At 37.5% G+C, this 22,995-nt stretch overlaps 1 protein-coding gene across 2 annotated transcripts in view; it reads right to left on the minus strand.

Annotated features, from left to right (window-relative positions):
• The window catches only part of ZNF521 (zinc finger protein 521), a 270,113-nt gene that overhangs the window by 157,917 nt on the left and 89,201 nt on the right, over nt 1–22,995 (minus strand). The window lies entirely within an intron of this gene.

Here is a 22,995-nt window from a genome sequence, read left to right on the forward strand (position 1 = left end):
TAGGATCAGCCAGGATCAAGAAAAAATGAGAGTTTCACAAAGGCCAGATTTTAATAGTGTATTTTGTTTGGAAAGTTCAAGAGGTGGCCCACCATTTCTTCCTTTTGCAAAAGCTTCTGCAGCCTGAACTTCCTTAGCTAAACAGGACCTGCACTTTGAGGTGAGCAGAGACAAAGCAACTTGTAAAAAACTGGAAACAGGAAAAGTGATAAATGATTATGGTAAATGCTGAAAGATTTATGAGTAACAAAAAGAAGACAAACAAGACTGAGAGCCAGATATAAACTTAGCAAGTTATCTATAAAGGCGCTGTACCCTGTATTAGGTGGTTTTTAAAATCATGTGCTTAGCAAATGTGCACTCCTATTTCTGTTGCCTTCTTGACATCCAATTGGAAAATAAGACCTTCTCGAAACAGGTTGTGAAACCTTTTTTTTTTTTTTTTTTTTGCTTTTCAAAACAATCTATTATTCAAGATCAGAAGAAATTTTAAAAGCTCTTCACTCTCCAAAGGAGCAAGATTTTTCATAAATGCACACAAGACCATAGATCGGAGCTGGTGGGGATAGTGTTTCTGTTAAAATAATAGGTTCAATTAGAACATTATTAGAATATTCTGATAGTATTCAATTAGAGTATGCTCATATAAGTTTTTTAGTTCTTCAAAGCTGAAGTGCACTGGCAGGCTAAATGATTAACATGAAAGTAGAAACTGGTGAGCATTATATAAACGAATTCCACGTCTGCTTTCTTTAAGGTAACAAGATTTTACTAGATTGTCAGCCTCTTCCTTATCCACAGGAAACAGATGAGGATCATTCCTTTCCTGCATCTAGAAACTGATGACAACACCATCTCACTATCAATGCCAGATGGCAACCCTCTCACTCTGAGAAAACAACCAAACACCATTCCTGGATCCCTGCCCACTGCAACAAAGCTTTGCCATACAAGTTGAAAACTGCGTAATTTTGTATCCTCATTTATATGACTCTATAACCCAATGTGCTTCTAGCATAAGAAAGGGTCTGATAAATGTGGGTGTGATTTATATTTAACGTGGTTATATCAAGAACCTATGCAGCTAAACTCAACTTACCACTCAACATAAAGAAAAACACCATTAAAAAACTAGAAGCAAAACAACAACAATGATCTAGTCCCCCTGCCCCGAAAGGTGTTAGGTCACCTAAAGCTGATATCCCTGAAACAAACCAAGGTTTCTAATATTTCCACTAATTGAAAAAAAAATGTTATTTACTAAATTTGTTCAGCATTCTAGGTAAAATCTACTACATTTCACATTTATCTTTCTGGGTTAAATCCCATTTTTCATTTTAGAATATTTTCAAACACATCTTCACATTTATATATTTGGGGAAAACAGTGAATCAGAATTTGTCATGCATCTAGGCTGGAAGGATATAACTACTGAGCCTGAAAATTTAGCAAGCGAATTTATTATTAAATTGTAGATTGTATCCAGGCATAGTATATTATTATACAAATACACAAAGAATTATAGAGCAATAGACCATTATAAAAATTGTGCAATCCCTAACACCATGCTTAAATCAGGCTCTTGTCTGTGGTCCATGCCTGACTATGACTATTACATAACTGTTCTCTTAAGATTGTAAATTTCAATGACATGTCAAGTGAGCTGAAGGTTAGGATCAAGTTTTTAACCAGGAATCAAGAGAGCTGCAAAGCTTTTCTTCCCTCTCTCCTGTCCCTATTCCTTGTCTTTGTAATAGAAATACACAGAAGTCATGCAGCAGGGCAGCTTAGGGCAGCGGGACAGAGTAGATTGAGCAGAAGTAAAAAGTAAAAAGTTTGAGCAAGGAATGCTACTTTAAAAACAAAAATAAAGGTTTGCTGAAAGGCTGATTTCTGTTTTAAAATTTGAATTGTAAACAACTCATTTGCCAGTACCATAAATGGATCTATCCTCCCAGGAACACACACGGACTCACTGAACTCCCAGCGGGCGGGTCCACGCTCTAAGGATATCAGACTCTCCCAGGACTTGTGTGGCGGTGGTCTCTCTGCCAGCATTCTCTGAGGCTACCTAAGTCTTGGAGAGCTACCCATCCCCATTAACTTAGGCTTCTTGGCAGTCAAAATGCAAAACTATGCTTAAATGGTGACTATAGATTTAAACAATATCAATTTCTTTTAACATATGGAAGAAACTACGGAGGATTCTTTCAACTCAGGCTCCTGAATCAACTTGAACTTCTCTCCCTCCGGCACTCACTAAGTGCTACTTACAGGGACTGTCTTTCTGTGTGATGGCAAGATTTCTGCATTTCAATGTGAAATACTTAACATGTCCATGTTAAATTTTAATTTTTGGAACCAGTCACTTCATGCAGGGTGACTCTCGGAGAGCTATCGCTCTTACAGCCGAAAAAAACTTCACTGGAAACCAGCTCCGTGGCCTGAAAAGTCTATTTAAAGATGCAAATGTGTGTGCACGGTTAGTGCAGATGTTTTTCTCCAGCAACTGTACTTGCTGAGTTTCACCATTTCCATAAAGCACATTAAAACAAGTGTGTGAACACTCCGAGATGAAAGTCTCCAACACTCCTGAGACTTTCAGTGGAAAGTAGAGCCGCCTGACTTTTCTCCAAGCAGACAGGAATGCCCATGATTCAGCAGCCTGAGTAAATAAAAGAGGTCCTTATTTCCTAATTTTGCTGGCCGGCCACACTGCAGCAGCCTCTGTGCTCTTGCCAAAGGGGATGCAGAACTGGAACTACACCCAGCCGCTGAAGGCCTGTCTTTGTTAGCCAGCCAGGCTTTCCCGACCATCTTCTGGCAACAAAACTGCCATCTCCTGCAAGGAAGACCTCCACCTCAGGCGCGATGGTTCTCTGAGTCTGCCTAGAAGGACGAAACAACAGATTTTGCTGGGTCTGTGTCGGAGGAGGACAGCTGGAAACTCAGTTAGCAGCAGAGCAACACCTGTTCGGTCATATTTATAGGGGAAAGTGCTCCCTGACAGAAAAGTGAAGTCATACTAGAAGGAGTTATTCCACAGAAAAAAGGCACCGGAGCACAAAGTACCTTTGTGACGTGAGCCACCAAGCCCTTCATGTGCCAACCTTGGGAGGAGGAAGGCTGGATGTGATTTTATCCTGGCTGCGGCTCACGGACACACGGAAGGGCTGCTCAGTTGTCAAATGGGGACCTGTCTTCTCAGGCTATAGCCTGCCATTGTGGAACAGGAAAGCTAGGGACCCGGCCACTCTTTGAGTTTCAAGTCTAATCAAAGTACCCAGAAATAAAAATAATAATATAATAATAAGATTCAAGAAAGAAGAAGAGACTATTATTATGCAGGACTAAGAGTGATGCTAATGGTGATTTTATACCATTAAGCAGGTCATAATTAGTTTGACATACATGTTCCCTGAGGACAGGGACCAGGCCTTTCAGAATGTTGACTCCAATGCTGTGGACAATCTGAAAATATTAAGGAGAAACTAAAGTAGCAAAGTAGATTGAATCACTTTCAGTGTTAAAGCAATTGTCTGAATCTCTGAAGTTAAGGAAACTTTTGATACTTTTAACTCTTCGTAGGACGGGGTGTGTAAGACACTGGCTTGCTGATATCCTTTTCTGAGCTCGTTCACTGCAACGGCAGAGTACCCCGTTAACTGCCCGTCGGGGACTCAGTATCACGTGTATGCTAGTGCCACACAGCAAGGCTTCCTTAACAGGGACAGGATTTACATCAGTGGTTACTTTTCAAGTGAGGAAAAGCAGCACAAATACTGATGGGTCTGGCACTTCTGTTTTCAGGAGTCTGATGACTCGGAATAAGAACAGAAAGTCACGAGTCTGGAGTTTTATTTCTAGCTTCATAACTGACTTAGAGAGTGACCTGGCCGAGTCATTTAATCTGCCCTTACCTGGGTATTTCACCTGCAATATGAAGGTAATAATTCTTGCTACTTACTCTCTGGGGTGTTACAAAGATTAGTGAATGTTTCTAGGGCACCTTATCATTGCTGAAGAAAAGCTGCATATGTAAACAAAAAGATTTATACGTGTTGCATGTATTTTTGTTTCCATGTGTAAGCTTCTGCGTATATAGTGTGAACATATTTTAACATTTTCTTTTCATTAATGGAATCCCTGGAATATTAGTTTTAAGGATTGGCCCCATGGAAATCCACAGTGCCTTAAGCATTCACAGTTGTACATACAGCCAGCAAGAAAATAAAATATACTTGGTGATATCTAAAAATTAATGGACCATAAATCCATGCTTATGCTCCAAGTATTCAATTATGATACATAGGATATAATCTTGGGTCTTTACAGAGAGGTAACCTTGGAACAAGTATTTTGCTACGTAATTCCGAAGCCAAGTATATAATTTTGAAATTACCTCTCTTCTCCCTAAAATACGAGCAATACAATCATTGCGTAATTATTGAGCATCGTGAGTTAATTTAATGTAATATTTTTTAAGTGTCAAACAATAGGTTAAAACTTGAGACCAGAACAAAATTTTAGGTTCTGCCCCTCCTTACTTTAAATGATTCTTTATTTCGGCCATCAGCCTATAGAGGCAGTTCTGAACTCTCTTACTGAATAGAGTTCACAGTACTTTTCTCATTCATTGGTTACCTGAGCTTAACATAAGCTGAGAATCCCGAGGGAGATACACAGGTGTGCACAAATGCTAAGAGGAGTCAGGCACTTCTCAAAGAGAATAATATTTTGAAATGCATGTTTAATAGTGGTAACAAGGGTATTTGTCATGGTACTTCAATGCCATTACAGTAATAATTGTACATCACCATATTTAAAATCGTCTAACCAAATTACTCAATACATTTTTAAAGCAATGATTTAAATTGCTAAACAATAAGGTCATTCTAAATAAACCATTATGCATTACTATGCAATTGTTTCCCTTCATTCTCAATAGAAAAGTCAACAGTTTTAGGAAAGCTGCAACTTTAATATCAATAATACAACTATCATGCTTCTTTTAGGTTTTTTTTTTTTTAATCAACAGCTCCACATTAAATTCACTCCTTTGTCATATAACTTATTTAACTACTTGAAAACGAATATTCTTTACTGGGTTTTCAAAAGAGAAATGTGAACTTTAAAATTATTTATAATTCACAGATGCTTTTAGATTCTGTAATATTCCAAATTGTTCTGGAAGGACCAATTAAATGCATTAACAGTTAGGTTACGAGGAAAAAGGGTGGTCACCCATTAATGACAGTGGCTGCAGGGAGCAGGAATTGGTGATGCATATTTTTTAAGACAGTCTTAAGATAAATTCCAGATATCAGAGATCAGGGGTTATTTTTTCTTTCTTTCAATACGTCCTAGTAAAAAAGAGGCTCACTTTCCTCCAACAACGTTTTAACACTTCAGATGAGCCAACAAAGAGATAAGGAGTTGTTATCACCTCTCTGTTGCCCTCCTTAGGTAATTCTGGGCTGCACACATCCATCCTGCCTTTTGCCAAGCCCTTTTCTACTGCGTGCGCAGAGAGAAGTACAAACGTTTTGCTTGCTGTTGCTTAAAGTTCATTTGAACAGACGGAGCTCAATGAATTCCATCTTCCGTAGCCAAATTAAATAGAAAACAGTACATTCTTAAGCCGTTCACACTTAACTCCACCTCTCAAATCAGAGGAAAAAGCTGATGTGAAACCAGTTAAAGAACAGTCATCGTCTCTCACGGAAATCGAGACATTGTGTTTCTGAAGCCAGACAGAAGGAAAAGTGATTTCCAATTATGTGGGGGGTGAGAACTGCTTTTCTGCTTCTTTTTCTTTTCTTTTTTTTTCATTCTGGCTCACTCAAAAATATATACAACTCATGATAAGCACCAACCTCTTGGCGTTCAATAATTGGCCATTGTGTATCACACATCTGTTTACAGTGCTGTGACTGAGGGCGTTCTAAGCTGTTTAACATGTTTATCTTTCCTTTAATAATGACAGATATCACCAGAGTGGATTTCCTGAGTCTGTATTCTTTTTTTCTCTCCTATTTTGAGTTAGAAGGCATTTACTAGTTACTATGTATTCTCATGTTTATATATGACCTCATGCCACCAAGAATTCAAGACAGTTTCTCATTACTTTACATTCATTTATTTAATCAACATTTATTAAGCGCCTACTATATGCTAGGCCTGATACTGGCTTATGAAACTGGCTCTAGAAACTTGTTTTCTTTTTTTAAAGTTTTGATTTCTTTATCTATAATATCAGAAAAATTCCAGCCTGCCTCATAGTATTGTTAAGAATCAAACATAACATTGTAGAAAAGAGTTTTCTGTGCTGCTAAAACATAAAAATGTACTAAATTATTACTAGTACTATGAAAGCCAAAGTCACCTTTAAGTTATAACTGAGAGATGTGAAAACAGCAGAAAAGAACCAAAATTAACTATAATTTAGTCGTTGCATTTTTCACATTGAGTTTCTAATAATTTTAACTGATTGAAAGGGCATTTTTATTTAAAAAATAAAAATAAAATATCAAAAATGTCTTCTGAATGCTACTTCCAGATGTTTTGAAAATCAATGTGTGGTGGCTCATTCCTTAATAGCTGTACACACACACTGGCAAGTTGTGATTAATTCATTAGTGGAGTAAATCCCCACAACGGAATGGCCTGCATTCAAAGTCCTGGAGCCACATTCCTTAGTGCCAACACCACCCTATAACTCACTATTTTGCTTACTTAAAAATTCCTTGAGGCATATTCTATTTTGCTTCAAAATCCTTTGCCTTAGTGTAAAATATACCTGTTGAGCTTTGAAGAAATAGCCACAACTTTTGAAAAATACTCGGTAAACTTCTCAGCACTACCATGTTAATCATTAATGATCTGAAATTAACCTCTTCCCTGGGGAAACACAGGTAAAGGGGATTCTTCCACTGAGAAAGATAAGTTTGAAAATGGCTTCACTCGGGGATGATGGATCTCAGAAAGTTCGTTCCACCACGTTAAAAGTTTTTTGAAGAACTGCCATAAACCACCAGAATTTTCAAATAAAGAAATCAAATTCTACTTCAAAGCACAATCTGATCTAACAGAATGGTTTGTCTTGTTAAACTATACTTTACTGAATATTTTTCCAACATGGAGGCTTTGGTCCAAGGCCGGAAAACTTTCGGTCATAAAAAATTCAAACAGTCCTGAAATGGTATTTACTGGAGCTAAATTTCACCTGTATTATAGCCATGGCAGCCGTAAAGCAAACATGCATTTTCGGCAGTTTGAAAAAGGCCACACTGCATACCTCACTGTAGACAAGGCCACTGGAGAATACAAAAGTGTTGAAAGGCTAAAATTTAATTAATGAACAATTAGCACCCCCTGTGGGTTCATTGTGCAGTAAAGTGATAAATACGGTTTGCTAATGTAGAAAAAGCTGTTAGGAAGACTGGGGGAGATATTACTACAATTATCCATATGCTATTGTAATACAACTGATTGTAGTACTGGGTCTGGATTTCGACGTCCACGTGTCTAACATAGGAGAGGAATCCTTAAGGTTTGTGGCAAGTAATCATTTTTTAATTTTATTAAGGCACAGACTGATTCAGACAGGTTGTCAGGCTGAGGTGAAAAAGCCAATCGGGTAGCTAGTGAGTACACCTAGCCAACCACTGAGCAGCTGCAACTCAAAGTCGTTTCTGTGGTCTATTCCTCAGTTTCATGCATTTTATGAAGAAGTTATATGCTATGGTGGTATTACAAAAATTAGGAGATTTTGGACTATCTTGAGACTCTGTGTGTAAGAAGGGGTCTAATCACCAATGCGCCAATCACCAATGCATCCTCTTAGAATAGAATCTTTATCGTGAGTCAATAGAATCATTAACTTTCACATTAACACTTACATAATAAAGCAAAAATTGAGACATGAGATAGGATCCCATGTAACCCAAATGATATAAGGAGTTCCTATATTTCAAATGAGATGATGTTTATAAAAGTGCTATATAAACTGCAAAAGACAAAGCTATTTTCATAAAATAACATTAGCTAGGATATGATAAAAATATCTCTGCACAGATCATATAATGTCAAATACTTTTATTCACAGTTTTTTTTCATGTATCTAATTAGGCAAAATATGAAAGAGGCAATTCTGATAATAAGGCTGATGATCAATTTGATGGATTTCCCAGGTACCCTCTTCTTCTTTTATCTTCTCTTTCTCACTTTTGGTTCTATTTTCTCTTCCCTAGAACCTTTACCTTGGACTGAATATGAAAATAAAACCCAAATCAGTTCATTCCATCATTTTTTCTTGTTAACAGCCTGGGTAATTTATTTATAGGAACCAGTACCAGTCAAAACTGTGGTGCAGTGTGTATATGCATATGTGTTTCTATCCAGAGAGGACTAAATGTTCAAAATAGACTAAATGATGTCTGTGAAAGAAGTTTTTCAAATATTTTAGATATTTCTTATTACAAAAGTATTAATCATAGTAATTTGTCATTTAATATGAGTAAATATCTGTTCAATCCAGTCTTAATGAAACATTTCTTTAGGGGAAGATTTTGTGATGCTATTTTTTACTGATTAATATATATAATCATATTTTTATTAAATTATACATATTTTTATATAGTATGTATTTTCTGAGATGACATGTCTTGGCAAATATCCCAATACCAGTGACAAAGTCAGGCCTCAAAAACCCCATGATACCTCATGTAACAGCATTTCATTTTAAATTAATGAGTTTTAAAATAATAAAACAATGTGTAAGGAAAGAATCCAAGTCACTGCAGCCACAGTAACAAGGCAGGTAAAGAAGCTGGTTGGAGTGAGGGAGGCAGCCGGAGCCCCTGTCTGTGCTGTCCCCAGTGGTGTGTGGACACCTGGCCCCCTGGCACCCAACATACAGGACAACAGCAGAATATACTAAATTCCACGGAAATTTCAATGTGCTAATGTGATCGGAATAAGAGCAAATTAAGAAAATCTAGTCAGATAGTTAAGGAAGTTGATATGTATCTTCCTAGTACCTCCGTGAGGCATACCAATTCTGAGTAATTTTCATAGAGGAATTTATGGCAATGTTTCTTGCCTTTATAAAAGGGGATAAAGATATCAATACACACCTATCTATGTTCCAAACTTACTGGTATGATCCCTGCAAAAGCGTGTTTCTAATATTCAAAGACATAAAACCAATAGCACAATTCTGGGACCATGACTGACTCAACGCTGTCTGTACCAAAGGGCCAGTTTCTGAAATCTTTACGAAACCTCCTGCCACATTTGAGCTCCATTCTTTTCTCTGAAGATGACCTGATGTTTGGCATGGGTTGTGCATAACTCTGGGTCTGACCTCAGCCATCAAAGAAAAGAAACTGAGTGAATTTGATTGGAAACTGCATAGAGAGAAGAAAATCAAGGCTGTCATTCCTAACGTTTCATGTACATGGAATGTAAGGTTTAGGATCTGTGAGAAATCTTGCCTTTAGGGGGAAAAAGTGCAATTTTACAGATGAACAAATAGGTCAACGAGGATAAGTTGACCTATAATAATCTTGTCCTAACAATAGTAGTTGACAGTGGCACTAAAACCCAAATCCAAATTCCAAGTACCCAGGCAAGCACCTTGGTTCTATCTACTAGAAAACTCTCAAAGTCCAACTTTCCAAACTCTTCCCCACTAAAACAACAACAAAAATGCAAATGCCATGTTTTTATGGGTAAATGAATAAACTCAAAATGGTACTTAACATCGTATATTTTTCTTTTTAAAAAAAATTTCATTGTTGTTCATATTGCTAAACTAATTCATGCTAATTGACATATGTGTTCACACGTATATAATACAAAAGAAAAAAATCACCTAACAATTCTATAAACCAATAACTCACTGTTGACAAGTCATGGCAGCCTATTTCTTAATTTAATGTTCTTGATATTGGTTAGAAAATCTTCACACACACACATACACACGCACACATTCTCCTTAACAGTGGGTCTCTCTCCTTCTCTCCCTTTCTTTTCTATCCTGTCCTCTCAGGAGGGCAGTGTGGTCAGATCAGGTATTGACAAATAAAAGAAGAAGAAAAGGTACAGTCAAACTGGCACTATGGTCAGCTTCACTGTCCTCTCATGCTTTTGCCTGTAGGGACACATTTCCTGCCATTGATCCCAATGAGGTATACAATGAAGGATCCTTCTCACCTATCCCATAAGCTACACAACAAAACCAATGGCTGACCCTCTGTCACAAGCAGATGGTCCAGGGCAGCATTTCATAATCTAATCCACTAACCACCTAGACCCCAATCACCTGAACTGCTTGTTGAAAATGCAGACACTTGGGCTCTACCTCAGGCCTCGTGACTCTGAACTCCTGGGGTTGAGGCCAAGAAATCCTCATTTTTTAGCAAGCTTCCTGAGTCTTCATCTGCACCCCCAAGTTTGGAAACCACCCTACAATCTCTTACTTCCCCTGAATCATCCATCTAAGTCTTTTGCTTAAAGTCTGCTACACTCTGCTACACCCTTTCCATATTTGCTGCTCTGGACTAGAACATCATTGACAGAGGGCTTTCTCGCCCTTATTCAAAGACCATATTGAGTCCCAGCTCTTCCAAGAAGCAGCTTTCACAGACAGAAAATGAGATCATTATATTCTTTGCCTTTCCATCCTTTAACAGCCTCCCCTCTACCCCACAGGAGTCCATCGTTCAAATCTTTTCAGCATAATACTCAATTAGCTCCTGCAAGTTACTTCCTCCCTGTAGAAGAGTGTTGTCTGCAGCAGCTTGTAAATTTCCAGAGAAAGACAGGAACAATTTTGAAGAGTTACCCAGTTCCAAGTACATAAAGGCTGGGTGTTACCTGATCAGGATACATAGTCCTGAGTAAACAGCCCTGTTCCAAGTATGTCCATGAAAAAGTCTATCTCCTGAACTGTTGATGATTAGCGTCAAGCTGCACTAGCCTGATGAGAAATACCAATGCCCTATCAAAGGCGGCTCACCCTGGCAACCACTTCAACATAGAAAGAAGGTTGGTTGTCACACAACTACAAAGCAAATGAGTATCTGGAGTAGGAAGGGAGGAAAGGGGAAGGGAGCTTCCTATAATCAGCAAGACTTTCTTTTTCCACTCAGGAAGGCATGACTAGAATTGCTGATTAAATGCCTCAAGTTTGGACCTCTGTAGAAATTATAGCTATCTTGTTCTTTGAACGGGCTCCTGTCAGTCTCTTGCAACTTCCTGGGTTCAGCACGTAAGTGTGGTGTGCCGTACAGTAAATTAAGCCTTCTGCTGTCAGAGCTGGAAATGGGGGGAGTGGGGGGCTGATCTCAAGTGATTTTTATTGGCTTCATTTACATCCTGTTTAAGGTCTTCTGAGTAGCTCAAGGTGTCTTATCTCTGGCTACCAGGGGGTATTTTGCAGTCAAAGCAGTTAACATACTTTCTCTCTCCCTCTCCTCCTGTCCGTTTCCCTCAGGCTCTCTTTTTTTCAAGCCATCTTATCTTATCACACACATCTCTTCAGGCTGAGGAGAACCCATATTTATCAGAAGCAGTGCACTCTATTGTCGTTCAGGGCTCTTAGAGACAAATGATAGTTTAAGTCAAAAGAAAATCAGTTAACCTCTTCTGCACTCAGCTTAGAAATACTCAGGACTGTCTCACCTTTATTAGTGCTCCATGGTATGAGAAGCTCCCCTCAAATGCACATGCACACAGAACATCTCCGCCCATCAGAGGAAGAAGACTAGGTACAAAGTTGCTGGTCACAGTGGCATAGTGACCCCACAATATACAGCTGCCTGGTTGCCTTTGCCAAAGCCCTCATGTTAAGGTGACTTCCCCCAGCCCCAGGTCACTTATCCATGATATCACAGAAAGAGGGAGCTCCAATAATCTGTAAGAAAAAAAAAATCAGAAACTGGAGAGTAGGGGAAAGTGAGGAACAGTAGTCAAGAGAAAAGGGACTTCTCCCCAGATGTGCCTGAATGCTAAACCACGAGACCAACATAAACACTGGATGGCTGTTGGAAAACATACGCAGCACACATCTTCTCTAATAGCCACACACATGCCGTTATGCAAATCTATTAAATACTCAGCCGGTCTGCCGGGCGCCTGAGTTTTGAGGAACTTGATCTTCTGTTACAGACTCAGTAATGGTGGCTCTCAACCCTGGGTGCACGTTGGAATCATTGGAGGAGCTTTAAAAAATAGATACTGGATCCTTTCTCAGGCCAATTAAGTCATATTTTCTGAGGGTCAGGGCCTATAGAAGGTGTAGGCCGGGGTGACCACCACTGCCCCAGATTAAAACCCCATGGAAGGTAGTCTAAAAACCAGACTCCACAAAAACAAACCCCTTTCTTATCTGGGCTCACCTGCCCTGTGACAGGCAGGCCAGCAAAGGGGCAAGTTTTCTGCAGTACTTTATGTCAAATGCAATGAACCAAATATTAAAAAAAAAAAAAAAGTTACAGCAAGCAATATTGAACACTCCAATCACTCACCATTATCACAGGTAAAAGTGCAATATGTGAACAGTTATTAGGCGTCTCATCTGTGTGTTTTATACTCCTTTTAAAAATTCCCATTCCTCTTCTCCTTCATACCCCAGCACCCCATGGGCTCCTTTATATTAGTGATAACCCCATACTTTCACCTGCAGTGAAGGCTCTCCTAATTGTCCATTATCTTAGTGTGTCAGCACAAAGGAACAGGGACAGAATCCTCTTCCAAACGGTTTCACCTCCCTCTCCTGAGAGTGATGCCCTTGTCAAGGCATTAAAGACACGGAAACCTGCCACTTATCAGAATTGTATTTGAATCGAACCACTGTCCTTGAAAACTGTAGGCGGGAGATATTATCAAACTGCACCACATTGCCAGCTGCAGTTCCATGGTGGCTCAAACAATCTAAAAAGATACTATCCAAACTTTGCCATGCATTCCTCATAATAGAATTACAGGTAACAATGCAAACATGTACACTGATTTTTTTTTTTTAATGGTTAAATACAAAGAAATGGGTCAGGTTGTTCATGAATACAAAGTTAACAGTCCCAAGGCTTAGGACACCTTTGAATGTAAACTCACTGAAGAACCAAACCATAAAACTCTTAAAATTACTCCATACTTCTAATTCTTAGCAAACATAAATCAAGGCTATTAAAACATCATGTTGATTTTGTTATGATGAAGGGGGAACTGTGTACATCTTTAGTAATCCTATGGACAGATTTAAAAACAAAGCACATTCTAAATGGCATTTAAAAACAAAAATGAAAGAAAAAAACATTTTTACGTATTCAGGCCTGTTTGTGTGCCTTCCACATCTCTGTGTGTCCTTCCCACTTTTTATACTTCTTTCTTACTCAATTCAAACGCACACTGCCTTAGAAAAAAGAATTTATGCATGCTTTTAACAAGTAAACAAGTGTACAAATTAATTCAGAGAGCAGTAATTTTGAAAATTTTCTATGTTTAATGTGCACTGCAGTTAAACTACTTTTTCTGTACAAATTAATTTACTGCATCAGTGATCGATGTTTATGTTTAGGCAATTTTATTTCTCAGTATGGTAAAATTAGACCTAATAGTTGCAACCTGTTATGTCCAATCTGTCACTGAAATTCAAATTGCCTTTTTCCTATTATTCAAGGAGCAATTTGGAGGAATTAAAGCCATCTAAAAACGGAAGACAAACAATTCTCTGTAAGGACTCAATAGCCTGTGTCATCAACCAAATTCACACCCGTGCTGTCTTCTGAGCACTCTCTTTCAACATGATTTTTCTGAGGTTCTCAAACTTCTACATCTGCCAAGATACACAAGCGGAAATTTTAGGATAAAAATGAAAAATTATATCCTAAAAATTTTCAGCCTTCAAGAGTAGTAACCAAAGATTCCAAAATTTTGGTATTGACCCTTAAATACCAAGCCCAACTTAAAATACTAATTCCTGACTTTTGTGTATTTGCTATGATATATATTTTTTGCTTGCTTGTTTTACTTTATTTACAAATATAGTCTTTCATTTTGTTCTTGCACAATGAGTTTAATTTCACAACTTCTTACTGGGGAAAATTCAATTATTCAGATGCATAAAATCTAAATTTTGCCATGATGGATCCTAAAATTGGGAAACGAGTAAGACCTACATTATGAATAAATTTTGTCTTGGCTGATTTTTCCTCGTTGTTTAGCTACTGTATATAGTGGTTAATGCTTGCTCTATATTGTGAATACAAAGGAGATAACCAAAATGGAGAGAGTGGGACGGGATATACTGAAAAATTGGTGCAGAGCCAATGGGAGGTGGCTGGAAGATCTCAAAACAGGTTCCAGGTGAAAGACATAATTTGATGGGATTCTACTTCAAATACTTAATACCATCATTTCACAATATGGTCTCACTACATTTTTGTTTTTTCAACAAAAGGGCCCCAAATCAATTGATGATGTAATCATCACCTGGTATAAGCAAATTTCTGAAAATGTTTCTTTTGTAACACTCCCTGACTGCCGTCTTATGTTCCCAAATCCACCCTCCCCGACAGTTTCCATTGATTATGGAGAGATTACATGCAGATTTAGGAATGCTTCATCATAGCTGGATAACCTCAGTTTTCTCTTATGGTTAAGTTTCCACATTATTACTGGAACCCTGGAAATTTCTATCAAACCAGCCATCTTTTTTTTTCACAGTGCTCAACACTGATTTGAATTTTTTTCTTCCTGTACTCTTGTTCAGCTGAAATAGCCAAATTACAATGTTTTGTCCCTCAGTTTAAGCCTACTTAATGTCACACATGGCCTCAGCTTACATGCTATCCACTAGTCTCCAGGGGAAACCAACTTCATTCCCCCAGGAAAGGAAAAAGGGGACAACTCAAGAGGTAGCTCTTCCTGGCCACTGACACTTTTCCATACAGCTTTCTCTCCAGGTGGAGAGAAGAAGACACAATTAAAAGGGATAAGTATTTGTCCAGAACTAGATATCAAAGCCCAGAGTGACTGATATCAGCAGAAGATCTGGTGTCAAAATAATTGAAATAAAACTGAAATAAATATCTTTGTTTCCTTTTCCTCTCTCTCGTTTTAACTTTTCCATGATCACTTTTAAAATTCCAAGACAAACTCATTTCCTTATAAGATTGCTTAGATCATCAAGCTGATTAATAATTTTATTTCAAGGCAGGACTGATTAATGTGGATTATTCAACTGATTAATACTGTTACTATATTACACATCCAAGTGAGCTCTAAGTGTCTTGTTTTCAAAAAAAATTTTTTTCTTAATTATTGAAATAAGTTCTAATTAATGTGACTTGGCTTTAGGTATGGAGAACTTCATCATAATATGAAATGGAAGACTTATTTGTCCTTTTTCAGCTCTTACAATACCAAAGAACTAAGAAAAAAAATGAAAACAGAACATGTTAATTTATGAATTCATTGCATTTTAAAACTCAGGTCTGTGAGGATAAAAACCTATTGTTCACCTACAAAAATTCATTGGCTTCAAAATGCCAAACTTATAAATGATGTGGATGAATGAACTAGCAGTACCTTCACCTTCTTGCTCTCCACCAGGTGTGAGTCCTCACCACAGTCTGCAAAGAAACTACAAGTCTTCCTTCCTCCTAGTGGTAAGTAGAGGAGATCACACCCATCCTGCCACCCAGATGCAGGTCCAGGATATGCCGCCATAGTTTTTACCATGCCCATGCAGAATTTCTCCTGCTTTCAACTTCCCCAGAGAAGTTCTAACACACAAGCATGTGCATGCAGGTGCACACACACACACACACACACTCTTTATATTACTCCACTTCCGAAGACCAGAGTTCCTTTCTGAACTGTTGTATTTACACCTACTTCCTCCATGCCAACCCTTTCCGGAAGTCTAAGCCCTCATGGTGACTCTGCCACAACTACTACTCCAGCCTGCAATACCACCTCCTGTTTTAGAGGAGCCAGGGAAGGCTCTATTTCCAGTGCCCATGGGAAAAGTATCCAGGAGTCCCCACTCTGGTAGGAAATTCTGGAGAAATGCAAGTCTGACTTCCTTAATGAAAACTCAGAACTCACATTCCCATCAAAACAATGCTTACAACTTATGGTTGTATGAGCAGTCTCTAACACAAACCAGAGTTCACTCTAAGAGGATAAATTCCAAAAGGTGCCCTCCTTGTAGACAAATTATTTTAATCAAAGGGTCCCTTCTGCAGGTCAACTGAAAACTCTGCTGGATTTCTGCCTCCTCACTCCCTTTTGGGGGAAATTTGTGCAGCTCACAAACTGCATAGCTGTGTCCTGTGGCCCTTTTCTAAAAGCCTTATATGATTAAACAAAAAAAATAAGTATGGACCTGTCCAAGAACCTAATTCCTATTGCCTGCATTGTTCAATTGGAAAATATGTGGTGAATTCCAAGTGACCAACTTATTAAATAAACTTCTGGAAGACAACCTGTTTATAAACTGGGGACCATGTGTATTTTAAGTGGTGGTTTTGAAAACTGAAGAAAACAAATGAATCAACTTTGCTTTGGCAAATTTTCGTTGATCTCATTTATGCAACATTGTTTAGTCTCACTCATCATGTCTGTTCTGAAAAGAGAATTTTCAAAATTCCATTAATTTTATTGTGGGTCATCAAGGAATACTTTTTAGAATGCATAATTCCTTGACTATGCATCTTTGAATGCATGTGCTTTTTTTAAAAAAAAAAAAAAAAAGAGCAATTTTTAGAGCAGTTGTAGGTTCATAGCAAAATTGAGCAGAAAGCACAGGGGTTTTCTACACAGTCCCTGTCCTCCACCTCATGCATAGCCTCCCCGTACATCAACATTCCCCACCAGAATGGTACATTTGCTACAAATGATGGCCTCCACTGACACATCATTATCACCCAAACACTCACGTGCTTTTTGGTCTAAGCTTCATACATTCATTTTACAGCTAGGTGGATGATAGAAGACAGGGAAGAAGGTGGCTTATTTGAGGCATAACAGTCCCAGTTGCTTTCATAACTCTCATTCAAGTCTAGTAATTCATTCTTTCATCCATTCATTCATCAAACAGGCATTTTTCTAGGCAATGGGGTACAAAGGTATACAAAATGGGATCCTCACTCTTGGTTTTGTGTCAATATTTACAGATTTATTTAAAATGTAGATACTACATTTTTAAAAGGCTTGTGCTCTTTATGAAAAAGACTTTAACACAACTATTAAATGAGTTTGTTGCTAAAAAACTTCATTCAAATTTTGTGAATATTCATAACACATAAGTTCCCTTAGTTCAAGTACACAGAATGTAACACCACAACCAACTGTAGGGATAGATTAATTTTCTAAAATAGACAAGAATCATTCTCTTTTATAAATTTCTTTTTTGTTTTATCCTATTTTCTTTTTCCCCTCCAACAAATCTGTTCACTATATTTTATATTGCTGTTATAAGTAAAGATTTATCTAAACCCCCAAATGTAGCTACTAGTGTTAAGACTATAATAACTCAGTAAAAGTTATTTAGTCCCGTCTTCTTTTGAAGCTTTAGCTATTGCTTTGGGCTTATGTCATTTGCATTAGTCTTTTTTCCACCACCGTCTATTACCTTCTCTTAAAGGAACATTTTGCTTTCTGGGGAATTTTCCAATCTCATCTCTTGACTTCATTACTAGTACGTTACCTTAGAGTGAGTTCAACATGAACATTGATTTCCTTTCCCCATCTAAGAGAGGATTCAGTTCAATTATCATTGATGTTTTCTCTCTCTCTTTTGTCACCTCTCTTGCCCAAAGTCTTGACCATGCCTTTACTTTGGCTGTGGACACACAACCTTAGGCTGTTTGCCATCCCATAGAAGGGTTTCCATAGTGCTGCTCATTTTACAGACTCTTCCTGCTTGACAATGTTAACTCCCAAACCAGTTCTTCTTTTCAACTAGTATTCCACTGGAACAAAGATAATTTTGAGGCTCACCAAATGAACTAAGGAATAAGTTTTCAGGTGTGCTCTAGCTACCACCCCAGTCCTGCTCCTCTGATCTATTCATAAAGCCCATAATGATATTCTGATTACCTACTTATGGGTAATAAGAGACCCAGTACCAGGCACAGCAGATACAAAGTTCACCAAGACTCAGTACCCATAGTTATACAGAATAGTTCACTGACTAATGAATGGGGGAGACACACATACAAACATCGGATTACAACACAATCAAAACAGGAATGTAACAGAAGCCTCTGCAGAAGAGCTACGGGAGATCTGTAGAAGCAGCACAACTACATCTTGGAGGACAGAGAATGGCCACCCAAGGATGTGTTCTATGAGTTAAACCTTAAAGAATAACCAGGAGTTTTCCTGGTAGAAAAAAAAGGGATTTTGTCATTCTGCGCAGAAAGAATAGTATGTACAAATGCAAAAATTTGTGATCAGGGAATCAACACTGATATAAAATGACTACACAGCTCTGCATTAAAATCACATGGAGATCTTTTTAAAAATACTGATGATGCTTCTGCCCTACTCCTAGAAATTCTTATTACATTGGTCTGAGGGGAGGTTTATATTAGTATTTTTTAAAGTTTCCCAGGCAATGCCAATAGGCAGCCAAGATCAGGCACCACTGGACTAGAACACAGAATTTGTGGGAGGAAGTGGAGATAGATCATGGTGGACTTGCCTACCAAGCTAAGGGCTCTGAGAGAGCTGTCCAAGGATTTCAATCAGCAGAGACAGGCTTCCGTCAGAGCCCTTTGGACTAGGAGGGACTGGATGAAAGCTAGAGGCAGGGAGTCCACTTATGAGCCTATGGCAACAGTCTAGGTAAGAGATGAAAAACCTAAAGCAAAGGAGTGGCAGCAGGGATAGAGCAAAGGGGATGCAGTCACTGTTTAGAAAAATAGATCCAAAAGACTCGGTGACTAATTGCATATGATGAGGGAAGGAGAAATCCCTATAATGTCTATTCCTCCCAAATTCACTGCCGTTTATCCCACCGTCACCCTATGCCTGGCTTAGTGTAAGTGTTTACAACAAGATTATTGGGATAAAAATCACAGTTTTGAACTCAAATGTGAGAAACAACTGGACTCAATTCCGATGTTATAGACTGCCTTTGTAATTAATGTCAGCTACATTGGCCAGGTATGTATACATACACACACACACACATACACACACACACACACGCACATATACACACACACTTCATACATCTCAAAGGGAGGTCAAAAGAAGACTACTTTGGCTAGATTAGAACAAAAGCAGTTTCTCTTGTATGTCCTAATGATGCTAGGTCAGCAACAATAACTTTGAACCTAAAATACTAGGCTACACACCAATGGAACTTTACCTAGGAAGAATATAGGCAAAGACAACAAAATATTGGAGCAAGTAGGATCCTATGTGCCTTTTGTTCTGCCTCTCCTGGAAAAGTCTTTGCATCACTGGATGTATTTTATGATGTTTTCAATTATGTAGTGGCAGTTTTAAAATGTAAACTTCTTTATCATGACTTTTAGGCAAAGATAACCTTATGGTTTTCTAAATTATTTGAGTTGACATAATCACTTGGAAAGCTATATTGATATCACAGTAATCCCTTTATCCTGTGTACTTTTCTAGCTTTACCTAGATAAAGAACTTTACATAATACACTTTATACACCTCTCCCACTTACTTCAATAATTAGTTATTAATAACAAAGTATAAATATGTAAGACCCTGTAGGCATTGACATATGAACACAAATTTCCTTCTGGAGTATATGGATAAAATTACAAGTGTTCATGTCTTTAAAATTCAAGTACTGAACATTATTATAATCACCAAATGCACAGAATTTACTAAATGCTTAATCAATATATTGTAAGAGGTGTTGGCAAACTATGACTTATAGGCCAAATGCTCTTGCTTTTGTAAATAAAGTTTTATTGGAACACTGCCATGCTCATTCATTTACATATTGAGTATGAATTGTTTGATACAGTAGAGTTGACTGGTTGTGACAGAATCCATATGGCCCACAGAGCCTAAAATATTTATTATGTTGACTTTCATGATAAAAGTTTGCCAACCCTTGTATGATAGCATTGTCTTATCATGTGTAAATAACGCTCTCTCATATACCAAGAATAAATATTTATGATACCATATTTCCTTGCCTTCTATCTCTGCTATCTTTTGTTAAAATAAAAGAATTATACTCTGCCTAAAATTTACCAAAATAGCACACTTGGGGGGCAGAGGCTGAAAGCTGGTAATCACATTCTGAAATAAACATATTTCAAACAACATAATATTCTGACATTACATAAATTTACCTCTGCTAATGACTGTGAAAGAATTTCATCCTTCAATCATTTTTTTTCATTTGTCCATTGCTCTTTTTGTTACACAATCTCACATTTTTCCCTACTAAGCAAGTCTGCTTCTAGAATCTATTGTATATTATTTAGCTGTCTGTGACTGGGTGGCTGAAAATAGCCTTCCCTCAGCTTTCAGCAAGTATCCAATACCATATATATAAATTATTATCAGTGATTTGTTTGCCATATTTTACTGTGGAGTAGATCTGAAGTCAGTGATTTTTTTTTCCTTGTTGTTGGTCCTTTTTCTTTAAAACTGTCGTATTTTAAGTTGGTCAGAGTTTGTTCCTTGCACTCCCATAAGGATGATTGCTATATGCATGAATTTCTGCCTGCAGCAGAGACTGTAACAATCTTTCACCTATTGGCCTTAGACATTAATGTCTGTATGGGTGCCAGATTCTTCAGAAACCAGCTGCCAAACGTGTTATCTTCCAAACAGTAAACTCTGATCTCATCATCCCCTTCTGAAAAATGCCCCGGCATTTAGGAAACCATCCCGTTGATATGTGGATAATACAAATTTTACAGGTTTTGGTTTTGATTACCCCCAAACAACATAATTTCCATGGTATTTTATAACAGAGATTGTTTAGCCATCTTGAAATTTAAAGTGTCTTATGTAGAAATCATGTTATCTCCATGTGGTTAAAAAAGGATTATGAGGATAAGTGATTCTTAAGTGAAAAGTTAAGAAAAAAATATTAAATGTGAAAGTATATCCCATGAAATGTTAAAAATTTCAGATTTGCAAGTATCCACGGATATGTTTGGTATCATGTAAACCAAATAATCAAAGGAGTTTTTTTCTTTCTTCCACTTGGGTCTTCTAGAAGGAAGATGATCAATATAAAATTATTTCCCAGGTAAATGTTTAAAAGGACCTCTCTGTTCTCAAAGCTTCAGGTACTAATTCTATATTGCAGTTTTGTAGGGGAAAATGTCGGCTTGCTATGGACTATGAGGAATAACAATGCATGGTCAAAAGGAAACAACAGCGTTCAATGGAACTGGCTTTTCTTTCTCCCTTTCCATTTCTATCTGCCAAACTGCCTGCTCTGCTTTTTATGTAAAACTGCAGATATCTTCTTATTAATCAAGATTCTAATACATTCCAGATGAATAAACGTCGGTACTGCAACACGTACCCTTCTCCTTAAACCCAGGATTTATTAGAGTTGCCCATTCCAAGATCTCTTAACTTAAAAAAGATGGTTTATTGTTCCTATTTCTACAGCAGGGGCCTAATAAATGCACTGAAACTATGACTTTGTCCCTTTTCAATACAATATTCAAAGAGATTTCCAGCCCTACAGTGTAACATTATCCAAATCCTTTGAAACCCTAAGTAGTTTACTCAAACTCAATCATCCATATACAGAAATCATAGACAATCAATACAAATGCAATATGGTAGTGATGACATTAGAGAAACAATGTCCCAGAACCCTCTGCAGTGGGCAACAGTACATTCAACATCCACTATACATTCCAAAGTGGCAGCCAAAACAGAAAGCTCTAATTAAAAAGCACTCTTTGGTGAACAGTGAAATATTTTGCTTTTTAACCTTTCCTTATACGAGGAATAATTTGGGGGAAATTATCTACACACATGGTATTGATTAACTCAGGGCTGTGATTTCTCTGACTTCACACTGGTGATATTTCCGTGGGAGTTTACCATGTAATTTAACCAATCAAAATATGTTCAAGTACTGATATTTAAAAATTAAATTCTGCTCCACAATCATTATTTTATGTATTTTTACTCGTGCCATTTTCAAGCTAGAGGAAAATAAGTCTTTCTTTATATAATCAAAAGGAAACAGGACAGGGAAGTAATAATAAGGTGGAAAAGCACATATTATACCAATGTATATGGCTAATAGCTTTGGTATAACATTAGCACCCTTCCTACTGCTCCTAGTTTACTAATGTTCTTACTAATACTGGACTCCTAAGGGGGGGTTCTATAAATAAGACATTTATATAGAAAACCAGGAAAATATGAAAGGTTATAATATTAACATACCAAACTCATTTTTAATTAAAGAAATAAAAAAGCCCAGTCTTTAGGGGGTTTGGGAAAATAAGGTAGTCAAATGAGACCAATTAACTTCATTAGCTTCTGCAAATACCTAGGTTTTCTAACACATTCCTGTTTTTCCATCTGCTCCACAGTGAAATGTGTCTACAAATTAACATTTTATTTATGATTCAGGTTCTGATTCATAAAAAAAATGCACATATTATACAAAATATAATAGTTCATGGAAAAATACAGAGGACTACATTGCAACTTATTTATCAATATTTTCTTTTTCTTGAACAAAGCAATCTGGATCATAAAATGCCATAAACTAGGAAATCAGTTACACATTTTCCAGTCATTTTTGTCTTTCAGACAAGTTTTTTTCCCCTGGATATATTTGAAGAGGGCACAACTGCTGCTTTTTCTATGTTCTCCTTTCTTTATTCTCATCTCATAGTAAATGGCAAAGGAGTTTCCCATTCAGTATCTTATAAAGTTCTCCCCACTTTGGCCTGACATTCACATTAACTTCAAACCCCACAGTGCATCCATAATGTG

The sequence above is a fragment of the Lemur catta genome, chromosome 16 (genome assembly GCF_020740605.2).
Source record: "Lemur catta isolate mLemCat1 chromosome 16, mLemCat1.pri, whole genome shotgun sequence".
Classification (NCBI taxonomy): Eukaryota; Metazoa; Chordata; class Mammalia; order Primates; family Lemuridae; genus Lemur; species Lemur catta.